The sequence below is a fragment of the Aquarana catesbeiana genome, linkage group LG09, assembly GCF_042186555.1.
Source record: "Aquarana catesbeiana isolate 2022-GZ linkage group LG09, ASM4218655v1, whole genome shotgun sequence".
Classification (NCBI taxonomy): domain Eukaryota; kingdom Metazoa; phylum Chordata; class Amphibia; order Anura; family Ranidae; genus Aquarana; species Aquarana catesbeiana.
In genome coordinates this window covers 17,919,451-17,933,635 of record NC_133332.1, presented here as the reverse complement: position 1 = coordinate 17,933,635, position 14,185 = coordinate 17,919,451, and the positions used below count along the sequence as shown (strand labels likewise).

The 14,185-nt window shown below is 43.7% G+C and overlaps 1 protein-coding gene and 1 long non-coding RNA gene across 4 annotated transcripts in view; one reads left to right on the top strand and one right to left on the bottom strand.

Moving 5' to 3' along the window:
- DIAPH2 (diaphanous related formin 2) overlaps positions 1 to 14,185 on the bottom strand; it is a 1,573,862-nt gene that overhangs the window by 1,512,855 nt on the left and 46,822 nt on the right. The gene's annotated exons all lie outside the window — the stretch shown is intronic.
- Positions 4,363 to 14,185, top strand: part of LOC141107424 (uncharacterized) — a 56,710-nt gene continuing 46,887 nt past the window's right edge. The window contains exon 1 of the long non-coding RNA XR_012235905.1: positions 4,363 to 4,452. This is a non-coding gene — a long non-coding RNA (uncharacterized lncRNA). The remainder of the gene's footprint in view (positions 4,453 to 14,185) is intronic.

Genomic DNA, 14,185 nt, shown 5'->3' with positions numbered 1-14,185 from the left:
AAAGGACGTCAATTTTATTTGGCTACAGCGTCTCACGACCGCGCAATTGTCAGTTAAAGTAACACAGTGTTGAATAGCGAAAAATGGCCTGGTCATGAAGGGGGGTGAATGTTTCGGAGGTCAAGTGGTTAAACTTCAGCTTTAAAAAAAAAAAAAACGGGTTAAGCTGGAGTTCATCTTCACTAATGGGTTAAGCTAATTTCTTAAATTGCTTAGCAATTAGATTGGTGCTCCTTTGTCATTAAGGAGCCTTGCCCTGGGAATATACCACATAGCCAGCATGTAACAGATGGATGTGATTCCATGAGGAAAGCAACAGATCATAAATAGATACAGCTACATCCTACCTACCAAATAATAATAATGATAATAATAATAATAATAATAATAATAATATTTCTACTATAAAATCAAGTTTTTGATTTGCTAAGCCCATATAAAAATCAATAGGGTTAGAAACTTTTCAAAAGTCTCAAAGTCATAAAAAATAGACCATGTTTCATAAAAATGCTGTAAATCACATCAGTGCAAAATAAAATAAAAAATATATGCAGTAGATCTCTGCAATGCATGCACATTTTCCCGTGTTTTATCCCTTTAACGCTTCATCTGAGCCTCACAAACCAAAAACACTAATTCATTTTTAGCAATTCATTTTTAGCCACTTCAGTCTTGGAAGATTTACCCCCCCCCCCTCCTGACCAGGCCGTTTTTTGTGATACGGCACTGCGTTGTTTTAACTGACAATTGCGCGGTCGTTAAATAAAACTGATGTCCCTTTTTTCCCCACAAATAGAGCTTTCTTTTGGTGGTATTTGATCACCTCTGCGGTTTTTATTTATTGTGCTATAAACAAAAAAAGAGTGACAATTTTGAAAAAAAAAAAAACAATATTTTTTACTTAATGCTATAAAACATATCCAATTAAAAAAAATGTAAAAAAAAAAAATCTAATTTCTTCATCAGTTTAGGCCAATATGTATTCTGCTACATGTTTTTAGTAAAAAAAAAAAAAATCCCAATAAGCAGATATTGACTGGTTTGTGCAAGTTATACGTCTACAAACTATGGGACATATTTATGGTATTTTTTTTTTTTTTATTAGTAATGGCGGCAATCAGCGATTTTTAGTGGACTGCGACATTGCGGCGGACAAAGCGGACACCTGGTGCTTTTGACTCTTTTTAGGGACCAGTGACACCAATACAGTGACATACCTCCCAATTTTTTGAGATGGGAACACCTAATAGCAAAAGTATGTAGGCATAGGACACACCCCCTGCCACACCCCATTAAAGGAGAATTATACAAAAAAAAAAGATTAGTTACTTTTTTTTTTTTTTTTTTTTAACACTACTATTCCTTTGTACTGGCTTTTAAAATTTACAAATGCAACAGTTTAGAAATGGGATGAAAGGTTTAGCACTGGGAAACACTTTTTTGATAGAGAAGTAGTGCATTTTATATACAACTATGTAGATCAGACCAAAATGAGGGACAAATGAGGGGGAAAGAGGGACATTGTTCCAAATCAGGGACAGTCCCTCAAAATCAGGGACAGTCCCTTGAAATCCGGGGCCCGGGACAGGCCCTCGAAATCCGGGACAGGCCCTCGAAATCCGGGACAGGCCCTCGAAATCCAGGACAGGCCCTCGAAATCCAGGACAGGCCCTCGAAATCCAGGACAGGCCCTCGAAATCCAGGACAGGCCCTCGAAATCCAGGACAGGCCCTCGAAATCAGGGACAGGCCCTCAAAATCAGGGACAGGCCCTCAAAATCAGGGACAGTTTGGAGCTAAGCAGTGATCAGTGCTAAAAAACATGCACGGTCACTGTACTAATGACACTGTCAGGGAAGGAGGTTAACATCAGGGGCAATCAAAGGGATAAATGTGTTCCTAGGGCAGTGATGGCGAACCTTGGCACCCCAGATGTTTTGGAACTACATTTCCCATGATGCTCATGCACTCTGCAGTGTAATTGCAGCATCATGGGAAATGTAGTTCCAAAACATCTGGGGTGCCAAGGTTTGCCATCACTGTCCTAGGGAGTGCTTTTTAACTGTGGGGGGAATGCTGTGACTGGGGGAAGACAGAGATCTGTGTTTCTGCTTAGCAGAAAACACAAGATCGCCATCTTCCTCTCTCACAGAACGGCAATTGCTTACATAGGCAGACCACTGTTGTGCCTCTTCAGAGAACGATCGGCGGGTCCCGGTGGACATCACGTCCGCCGGGCACACTGATTGGCTCCCGCTGTGTCCAATCACAGCGGGAGTGGGTCACCGGTGGGGAGCGCACACGCCCCAGACCCACTGCAACCAAAATCACAAACTTGTACGTGATTTGGCGCAGGAGGGTCGCCCTGCCGCAGTATATCTGCATTGGGCGGTCCTTAAGCAGTTAATAGAGACAAGTACACACTATAGAAGGATATGCTTTGTTCAGATTTCATGTCTGAAGTTTACAACCACTTTGAGAACCCCCGAAGCTTACTTGATGAGAATCCCCCACCCAGTGTAACATCAATGACCTAGGAATTGGGGCAGGGATGTCACACAGGGGTCACCACCATTCTCCATGATGAACCAGTATGTGATCCTCCAGACCAGTTCATTTCTACACCAAGAAAAGTAAATATTTGCTAATCTCTAGGAAAAACTCCCTTTAAGGAAACAGACTTCAAGACGAAACTTCCTGGCCAGTCAATAAACAGGAAGCTTCCCAATGACCAGTTCAGTGGTGTAATATATAGGGGGGGTGGAGCAGTCATTGAAGGAGGCCACATTTGGCGGTATTCCCTAATATTGAAGGATATGCTTCCCCTTCTCTTGTTAAAATAAAAGAAGCAATCAGACATGGTCCATGGGGGGGAGATTTACTAAAACTGGAGCACTCAGAATCTGGTGCAGCTGTGCATAGTAACCAATCAGCTTCTAACTTCAGCTTGTTCAATTAAGCTTTGACAATAAAACCTGCAAGCTGATTGGTTTCTATGCAGAACTGCACCAGGTTTTGCACTCTCCAGTTTTAGTAAATCTCCCTCCAATTAGGTCTATGTAAGGACATGTGAAAGCAATTCTGCTGCATGATCCGTCCGAAAACAAGCGATGCAGTTCCCAGAGAAAAAAAAAAATCACTATTTATAGAGCATTACCTCATCTGTCACATCTCTATTTCACAACCTTGCTACATAGTCCGCGGTACAAAGCTCAGGCTTACTAAGAGAAAGTAAAATGCGGTGTATGTATTGAAAGTGTTACTTTGTATACTTTGTATCACTAGAACTTCCTTAAAGATAAACTCCGGGCACAAAAAAAAAAATTTCATTGAAATTTATTTTTCAATAGCCATAATGGTTTGAAATTCGCTTTTTGCGCACAAAATGTCTTTGCAAACCCAGATATTACCTTATAAAAGTAGCAGTGACATCATCACTGTGCTGTACATAGCCTGTGCATGGAGCAGAGCTGTGGGAGGGGTCCAGAAGGCTCCACCCACTACAGAAAATGACAGAAAGGAGATAAGACCAGTCACCCCGCACAAGGAGAGAGAGCAGCAGTGACCGGTCCCCAGGCTCCACCCACTGAAGAAAACTACAGAAGGGGGAGGAGATAAGACCAGTCATCCTACACAAGGAGAGAGAGCAGCAGTGACTGGTCCACCAGGCTCCACCCACTACAGGCTACCTGTAGATAACTAGGGGGTGGAGACAAGACCAGTCCTCCAGCACAAGGAGAGAGAGTAGAGCTGTGGCAGGTGCCTAGCAGGCTCCACCCACTACAGGCTGCCTGTAGATAACTACAGAAGGGGGCGGAGATAAGACCAGTCACCCTGCACGAGGAGAGAGAGCAGCAGTGAGCGGTCTTTATTACAGGAAGGAAAAGTCTCACACTGGATGACTGCACAGATCTGGAAGAAATGCACAAAGCTCACCGAGATTCCAGGAAGAATACGCATGACCAATGGATTTAGACAATATTTGCTGATCCCCAAGTTCAGCTTGTACAATCAGACTGTACCATGTATGTCCAGCTCCTCAGTACATCTACTTACAGTATAGCTGGGACTATGGCATAGCTCCCCACTGTCCCTGATTCGAAAGAAATTCCCTCTGTCCCCCTTTGCTCCTCATTTGTCCCTCATTTTGAACTGATCTACTGTATATAGTATATATTAAAATGCACTATTTATCTTTTAAAAAGTGTTTCCCCATGCTAAACCTTTCATCCAATTGCTGCTTTTGTAAATTCCAAAAGCCAATACTAAGGAATGGTAGTTGTGGGTTTACCCAATCGTTTGAAGGAGGGCGTGGCATGGGGTGTGTTCTATGCCTACATAATTTTGCTAATAGGTGTCCCTCATTCCCATCTCAGAAAGTTGGGAGGTATGCTATGGACATGTCCAGTTCCTGTGTGTCTCAGTCTTTGGATCTTCTAGTCTCCTGAAGAAGGTAGCCCAGTTTTGGTTCATCTTACCACATTCTTATTGTTCTTCCCCACACCAGTGTATTTCTTTATGTTTTGTATTGAACTGCATGAGGTTATCATTTTTCTATAGTATGGTAACATCTAGGGTCGGTTTTTGGGCCACTACAACTGGTTTATTAGTGTGATTTTGGCATCTTCCTCTGTCCTTCCCTTCTGTTTAGTGCTAATTATTTGGGTTCTAGCTAGACCCTGCCCTACATCTTCGGTGTTCCCTCAGTCAGTGCCAGATTTTTTGGGGGGCAAAAGAGGTCACTGTCCAGGCCCCCTGACAGAAGGGCCCCTCCTTTTATACAAAATAAATATAAAACAATATAAAAAATTATATTAAAAAAATAATAAATAAATAGATAATAATAAAATTATTACATTTTTTATTAAGTGTATCTTGGGAGGTAATATTTTGCCTGCCATCCTCTGTAAAAGGTTTTACTCTGGACTGGTATAGTGTATAGGTTTTAAAAACAAATTTTGGTAGTGTCACGGAGTCCCGTACTCCAGAAGAGCGCTGTCCGCCATTTAAGGTTCCTTGCCCAGTACCAGCGCGATCCAAAACCCCTTAGCCCACCCAATCACTTGTAATGACACACAGGCACAGAGAGATATACACTTAGGGACAACCCCCCGTTCTCTGCATGACGACACAGGGTGGGATAAACTTCACCTCCTCCATGAGACACACAGGTGTATTCAAATTTCTCACCAGTAGACCGTCTTATCAGCAGGGAGGGTTGTTGGTGGAATTCCCCCCTCCTTCCCCGCCCCCCCCCCCCCCCCCGGTCTACATGCTAGAAACACATATACATCCCATAATAGTTTGCTCCCAAGGCAAACAATAGAACAATGGGGTACAGCCACACCTCAAACGATCTCGTAAAAAGTCTGCAACAGTTTATGAGACCAAGCTCATACAATATTCCAGCAGTTGGAAAGGTGGAATTTATCTTCAAATTTTCTTGAGGGATATTGTTCAGAAATATTACTGGCCTAAGTGAAAGAACCCCTTCGTTCTTTCAACATAAACCACACATATAGGACCCTGGATTTTAGTGGTAAAAGGAATTGCTGAGTCCGGTGTGGTTGTACAGTGAGTTAGGTTAGTGCAGACCTGACTGGGGTTCTCGGTCACCCTGTGCCCCTAACTTACACATAGGAAGAGGCCGGGGGAGCTGGACAAGGAGTTTCCAGAGCTCTCCAAGGTAAGCTGGGTTCCACAAGCCCCCCGCCCAAAGTGACTCCCGTCACAGGTAGCTTCAATGAACCACACACTTGCGCTCTTAAGGAATGTGGCCTACGACCGTGTGTGTGTGTGTGCACATGTGTGACTTCAGAATGATGTGTCATGCATTTTGAGAGTGTGACTGTCATTGAAAATGGAAACCAACTCAGTGAATGAGGGGGCCTCCAAACCTGAAGTGCCTCCAGGCCCCCCAAGGTCTAAATCTGCCAGATACCCCACACCAGGATATATGTAATTAGCATGTGGAGGCAGGACAGGTCTGGAGACCAGGGAGGAGTAAACCTGCACCCAGGAGAGACAGCTGTAGACTTCCTGACCCTTATTGAGGCCAGGGTGGGAGTTCCCTGAGTAAGGCTAATTTCCCTGAGGGTCCCCATAGGGGTGTACCAATGGACGAGATGTCTATGGAGAGCCCATGACTGAGTTCTGAGTTCTATATAATAATGGTGAAAAGAGAGACTGTTAGAGAGCTTCAAGTGGTTATACTAGGGTGATGCCTGCAGCCACAGGCATCACCCCAGTACCATTTTTTAGAGCCGGCGGTCGGCCCTCTTGTTAAAGCAATCGGAGCAGCTAATTAGCCGCTCAATTGCTATTACAAGCAGCGACTCTCTCAGGCTCTCCCGTCCCATTGGGAGACCCGAGCGGCCAGCCGGCATGTCCTCCAGTTGGTCGGAAAGCCCCAACAAAGCCGGAATCGGCTTTGATGGGCTGTCCGTAATGGTAACCTGGAAGCGATGACATGACATCACTTCCGACTTATCCAGATGTTTTCAGAGTCATTTTCAAATAAAGAAATGCATTAAAAAAATACAGAACTGTGCTTTTTAATGCGTTTAAGTGCAGAGGAGGGATTTGGGGTCTTATAGACTCCAGATCTCTCCATAAAGAGGACCTGTCACTGGGAAAGCAATAAAGGCGATGCAAAAAAAAATTAAAGCTACAGTGTAAAAATAAAAAAATATTGTAAAAAATTAATAAGGAAAAAAAAAAAAAGTAAGTGCCCCTGTCCCCCCATGCTGGCACGCAAAGGCAACCGTTCAACTCGGTCCCACATGCACACAAATGATGATCGTTGCATACATGTGAGGTATCGCCACGAATGTGGGCAGTAATTCTAGCACTAGACCTCCTCTGTAAATCTAAAGGCATTGCCCATGGATAGCATAATGTACGTCGTTTGTCATCGTTGCGCAGGGTGTCCGCAATTTTAAAGTGTGACATGTTTGATATCGATTCACTCGGCGATTAACATCATCTTTTATACCTTACACACAAGTGGGTTATAGATTGTTTTTTTGCATTAAAAATTTAAAAAAAATTATTTTTTCCCCCAAATTGTGTTTGAAAAACCGCTGCGCAAATACCGCGTGACATAAAAAATGGCAAAACCCACTAATTTATTCTCTAGGGGCTCTGCTTAAATAAAATATATAATGTTTGGGGGTTCTAAGTAATTTTCTAGCAAAAAAAATCTGATTGTTACATGTAAACAAAAAGTGCCAGAAAAATCCTGGTCTTCTAGTGGTTTAAGTGCTGCATATGCTTTCACATGTGACTGCTGCAGACCGTCCACTAAATGCGATTGACTATGTAATGTAGTGTTCTAGCAAAAGGACAGGAACAAGGTAGGGACTTGTGCTTTTTTGCGCCATTACTAGCCAGTCACAAAGCCACACGTTGATGCACACACCAGCATTTGAAAAAGAACACTTATAACAGAGAAAGCAATAATATTTTGGTGGGGCCATCTGCAGAGGTTAGAAAAGCTTATTTGTGGTTCCTCCTATAAATGGTACAATATGTTCTGTGCTGTATTCTTCTCTGAGCTGGAGGAATTGCATACAAGTCATGACTAATAGAGGCTTCTGTCTCCCGATGACTCAGAGAAAATACAGCGTGCTGCCAAGACATTATCGGTTTAGCAAACAGAAAAAGGAAAAGCCTTCAGTGACCGCTGCATACAATGAGGAACTTTCATCAAGCAAGAAAACTAGAGCTGATAACAATGGAATTCACTTCCAGGGACATCGCCATTGAGTCAATGTATTGAAATGTATCACATACACCATACAATACTGTCATAGAGGGCCACAAATATCTATGTGTAGGGCAGTCCCGTAAGAGCCGTTGGTGAATGCAATCCTATTTGCCCCTTAACCACTTCAGCCCCGGAAGGATTTACCCCCTTCCTGACCAGAGCACTTTTTACAATTCGGCACTGCGTCGCTTTAACTGCTAATTGCGCGGTCATGCAATGCTGTACCCAAACGAAATTTGCGTCCTTTTCTTCCCACAAATAGAGCTTTCTTTTGATAGTATTTGATCACCTCTGCCGTTTTTATTTTTTGCGCTATACACGGAAAAAGACCGAAAATTTTGAAAAAAAATGATATTTTCTACTTTTTGTTCTAAAAAAAATCCAATAAACTCAATTTTAGTCATACATTTAGGCCAAAATGTATTCGGCCACATGTCTTTGGTAAAAAAAATGTCAATAAGTGTATATTTATTGGTTTGCGCAAAAGTTATAGCGTCTACAAACTAGGGTACATTTTCTGGAATTTACACAGCCTTTAATTTATGACTGCCTATGTCGTTTCTTGAGGTGCTAAAATGGCAGGGCAGTACAAAACCCCCACAAATGACCCCATTTTGGAAAGTAGACACCCCAAGGAATTTGCTGAGAGGCATGTTGAGCCCATTGAATATTCATTTTTTTTGTCCCAAGTGATTGAACAATGACAAAAAAAAAAAAAAAAAAAAAAAATTACAAAAAGTTGTCACTAAATGATATATTGCTCACACAGGCCATGGGCATATGTGGAATTGCACCCCAAAATACATTTAGCTGCTTCTCCTGAGTATGGGGATACCACATGTGTGGGACTTTTTGGGAGCCTAGCCGCGTACGGGGCCCCGAAAACCAATCACTGCCTTCAGGATTTCTAAGGGCGTACATTTTTGATTTTACTCCTCACTACCTATCACAGTTTTGAAGGCCATAAAATGCCCAGATGACATAAAACCCCCCCAAATGACCCCATTTTGGAAAGTAGACACCCCAAGCTATTTGCTTTGAGGCATGTTGAGTCCATGGAATATTTTATATTTTGACACAAGTTGCGGGAAAGTGACAAATTTTTTTTTTTTTTTTTTTTTTTTGCACAAAGTTGTCACTAAATGATATATTGCTCACACAGGCCATGGGCATATGTGGAATTGCACCCCAAAATACATTTAGCTGCTTCTCCTGAGTACGGGGATACCACATGTGTGGGACTTTTTGGGAGCCTAGCCGCGTACGGGGCCCCGAAAACCAATCACTGCCTTCAGGATTTCTAAGGGCGTACATTTTTAATTTTACTCCTCACTGCCTATCACAGTTTCGGAGGCCATGGAATGCCCAGGTGGCACAAACCCCCCCCAAATGACCCCATTTTGGAAAGTAGACACCCCAAGCTATTTGCTGAGAGGCATGGTGAGTATTTTGCAGCTCTCATTTGTTTTTGAAAATAAAGAAAGACGAGAAAAAACATTTTTTTTTTTTCTTTTTTCAATTTTCAAAACTTTGTGACAAAAAGTGAGGTCTGCAAAATACTCACTATACCTCTCATCAAATAGCTTGGGGTGTCTACTTTCCAAAATGGGGTCATTTGGGGGTTTTTTTTGCCACCTGGGCATTCCATGGCCTCCGAAACTGTGATAGGCAGTGAAGAGTGAAATCAAAAATTTACGGCCTTAGAAAGCCTGAAGGCAGTGATTGGTTTTCGGGGTCCCGTACGCGGCTAGGCTCCCAAAAAGTCTCACACATGTGGTATCCCCGTACTCAGGAGAAGCAGCAGAATGTATTTTGGGGTGTAATTTCACATATTCCCATGGCATGTTTGAGCAATATATCATTTAGTGACAACTTTGCGCAAAAAAAAATTAAAAAAATAAAAAATTGTCTCTTTCCCGCAACTTGTGTCACAATATAAATTATTCCATGGACTCAACATGACTCTCAGCAAATAGCTTGGGGTGTCTACTTTCCAAAATGGGGTCATTTGGGGGGGTTTTGAACTGTCCTGGCATTTTATGCACAACATCTAGAAGCTTATGTCACACATCACCCACACTTCTAACCACTTGAAGACAAAGCCCTTTCTGACACTTATTGTTTACATAAAAAAATAATTTTTTTTTGCAAGAAAATTACTTTGAACCCCCAAACATTATATATTTTTTTTAAAGCAAATGCCCTACAGATTAAAATGGTGGGTGTTTCATTTTTTTTTTTCACACAGTATTTGCGCAGCGATTTTTCAAACGCATTTTTTGGGGAAAAAACACACTTTTTTACATTTTAATGCACTAAAACACACTATATTGCCCAAATGTTTGATGGAATAAAAAAGATGATCTTAGGCCGAGTACATGGATACCAAACATGACATGCTTTAAAATTGCGCACAAACGTGCAGTGGCGACAAACTAAATACATTTTTAAAAGCCTTTAAAAGCCTTTACAGGTTACCACTTTAGATTTACAGAGGAGGTCTACTGCTAAAAATACTGCCCTCGATCTGACCTTCGCGGCGATACCTCACATGCATGGTGCAATTGCTGTTTACATTTGACGCCAGACCGACGCTTGCGTTCGCCTTAGCGCGAGAGCAGGGGGGACAGGGGTGCTTTTTTTTTTTTTTTTTTTTTTTTCCTTTATTATTATTATTTTTTTATCTTATTTTTAAACTGTTCCTTTCATTTTTTTTTTTTTAATCATTTTTATTGTTATCTCAGGGAATGTAAATATCCCCTATCATAGCAATAGGTAGTGACAGGTACTCTTTTTTGCAAAAATTGGGGTCTATTAGACCCTAGATTTCTCCTCTGCCCTCAAAGCATCTGACCACACCAAGATCGGTGTGATAAAATGCTTTCCCAATTTCCCAATGGCGCTGTTTACATCCGGCGAAATCTAAGTCATAAAATGCTCGTAGCTTCCGGTTTCTTAGGCCATAGAGATGTTTGGAGCCACTCTGGTCTCTGATCAGCTCTATGGTCAGCTGGCTGAATCACCGGCTGCATTTTCAGGTTCCCTGTTGAGACAGGAGAGCCAGAGAAAAACACGGAAGACGTTGGGGGGGGAGGGGCATTCCCTCCCACTGCTTGTAAAAGCAGTCTAGAGGCTAATTAGCCGCTAGGATTGCTTTTACATGAAAGCCGACCGCTGGCTGAAAAGAATGATACCAAGATGATACCTAAACCTGCAGGCATCATTCTGGTATAACCACTCAAAGTCGTGAATGGCGTACCTGAAGACAAAAAAATGGTTAACAATAAAGCACAGTAAACGGTAAGGTATAAAAAATTGCATATCTGAAAAGCAAACATGATAAAACATAACAACAATAAAACATTGCAGAATAGAATACAGTAAAAAAGAACAGAACAATAGAGAGAGAGAAAGAACAATAAAACGACAACTATTTTTTTTTTTTTTTTATATTTTTGTATGTGTTTTTTTTTTTTTTTTACACTTTTTTTTGTAACTAACTTTTATAACTGTAACCGGTTCCAGGTTCGGGTCTCTCAAAATGCGATGGCATCTTGGGAGACCCTGTGAAAGTGCGCCTAGTCTGTGCAATGCTGTACCCTACGCTAATACTCAACTAGTGAATGGTAGTGTTCAAAACATTCACCAATGCAAAGACCAGGATTGTCAGGACAGGAGGGACAATAATAGCGGGTGTCACGCCTATATCTGCGCTTGCTGCAGACACGACATCTTTTTTGGGGGGGTTCGTTGGGTAGGGGTACTCGGGAGGACATAAAGAAAATGCCTCTCATGCAGCCGACTGCATTTGGTTGGGGATGTGAATGGGGGAAGTACGGGCGCTGCAGAAGTGGTGGGTTCCCAATTAGGATTGGCGAATGCAGCAGGAAGGGCACTATGGACACGACGGGCCTGTGTTTGTCTTCTTGGTGGCAGCGGGACACTACTTGTGCTTGTCACCTCACCAGCTTGAACTGCACTTATGGGACTCGCCACGTCACCAAGTGTTACTGCAGTGCTGGTTTGACTACAACCGGGGTGTACTAGGCCGCTGGGGCTTGCCAGTTCACCAAAACGCTACCAAAAAAACTGTTAGCGATCGCAAGGATCAGGCCTGACTCTGCGAACGCTGCAGTTATGCGTTTAGTGTTTTGTAAGTGTCAGTGATCGATCGATACTGCACTTGGGTGGGCTGGGCTGGGCCGGGTGGAGGGGCAAAACGCAGGTGCTAGCAGGTATCTGGGCTGATCCCGCTAACACTGCGTTTGTGGGAACCCTAAACTGCTGGGGACGCTAGTATAGATCTGATCAGATCAGATATTGATCCGATCAGATACTATACCACTAAGGGAGGCGTATGCTGCGTGCGTGGGTGTTAGCGGTACTGGCGCTAATCTGACGCTGCCTGGGGCTGGTGCTTGCCAGTTCACCAAAACGCTACCAAAAAAACTGTTAGCGATCGCAGGGATCAGGCCTGACTATGCGAACGCTGCAGTTATGCGTTTAGTGTTTTGTAAGTGACAGTGATCGATCGATACTGCACTTGGGTGGGCCGGGCAGAGGGGCAAAACGCAGGTGCTAGCGGGTATCTGGGCTGATCCCGCTAACACTGCGTTTTCGGGAACCCTAAACTGCTGGGGACGCTAGTATAGATCTGATTGGATCAGATATTGATCCGTACAGATACTATACCACTAAGGGAGGCGTATGCTGCGTGCGTGGGTGTTAGCGGTACTGGCGCTAATCTGACGCTGCCTGGGGCGACGCATATCACCGCCGGGCGACCGGGGGGCTAAACCTTTATTCGGTAATAAACGGCGGGTGCCCTGACACTATAAAAAATAAACAAACTAACCAGCGTCACCCGTAACGGTTATACAGTGATCAGTGGTGAAAGGGTTAACTAGGGGGCAATCAAGGGGTTAAAACATTTATTAGGTAGTATATGGGGGTCCCTGTCGCTATAAAACGCTGACGGCGAACCTAAATATTTACGTTCCTAACTAGCGTCACCAGCGACACTAATACAGCGATCAGAAAAATGATCGCTTAGTGACACTGGTGACAGAGGGTGATCAAGGGGTTAAAACTTTATTAGGGGGGGTTAGGGGGGTATCCTAGACCTAAAGGGGGGTAATACTACCTGCCCTAACACTGTAACTGTCACAAACTGACACTATGCAGTAATCAGAAAAAAAAAAAAAAAAAAAAAAAAAAAAAATACTGCTAATGTCAGTTTGTGACAGGGGGGGGGGGGGTGATTGGGGGGGGATCGGGGGGCGATCGGGGGGGGATCGGGGGTGTAAGGTATGCCTGGCATGTTCTACTGTGTGTGTGTGTGTGTTGTGTGCACTTACATGTCTTCTCTCCTCGGCGCTGGACGGAAACTGCCGAGCCGAGGAGAGATGACATCACATCCTCTGCCTGTGTGAAACTACACACAGGCAGGGGAGGATTCCTATTGGCTGGGAGCGATCGCGAGGGGGGGGCCACGATCGGATGGTCTCCCCCTCGCCTCCCGACGCTCCCAGTCAGATGCCGACCGCCGATGGCACCGGGGGGGGGTCCGATCGGACCCCCCGCCCGCGGGAGGCAGATCACGTATATATACGTGATTCTGCCTGCCCGTGCCACTCTGCCGACGTATATCTACGTTAGGCGGTCGGCAAGTGGTTAAAGCCCACACAGCCAGGAAAACAGCATTTTCCTGCACTCCTCTACTGACTCCAAAGAACAGTCTAAAAGCAGTGATGGCGAACCTTGGAACCCCAGATGTTTTGGAACTGCATTTCCCACGATGCTCAAGTATACTGCAAAGTGCTTGAGCATCATGGGAAATGTAGTTTCAAAACATCTGGGGTGCCGAGGTTCACCATCACTGGTCTAGGGGCTGCTTTTTTGTTTTTTATTGGGAACGATGAACTTGGATAGATATAGGGAGCATGGGATACCCCGTAAACTGTAGAAATGAACAACTTGAAGACACCTCGCTTCTGGCTGTACTGTACAAAACAAGGAAGGTCCCACAGGATCTCTATGCTGTTGGTGACCTTTACTCCTTCCACAGTTGAAAGCTACGCACAGTCACTACTCTTCAGCACTGGGGTCATTTACTAACATAGCCACAGGATTATTGGTTGCCTTCTGCCGATATCCATTAGGCTCTTCCTAGTGAGGAAGATGTAGACTCACTCCTCCATAGGACAGCTGGACTCTTTCCCACCAACTTCCTCCACTGAACTTCTCCAGACCCACCTTGATCCATTCTAAGGTCATCACAGAGGACAAGGTGGCACTCTTTACGTCTAGAGGAAAAAAGATTTCATCTCCAAATACGGAAAGGTTTCTTCACAGAGCTGTAGAAATGTGGAATAGATTCCCTCCAGAGGTGGTTCTGGCCAGCTCAGTAGATTGATTT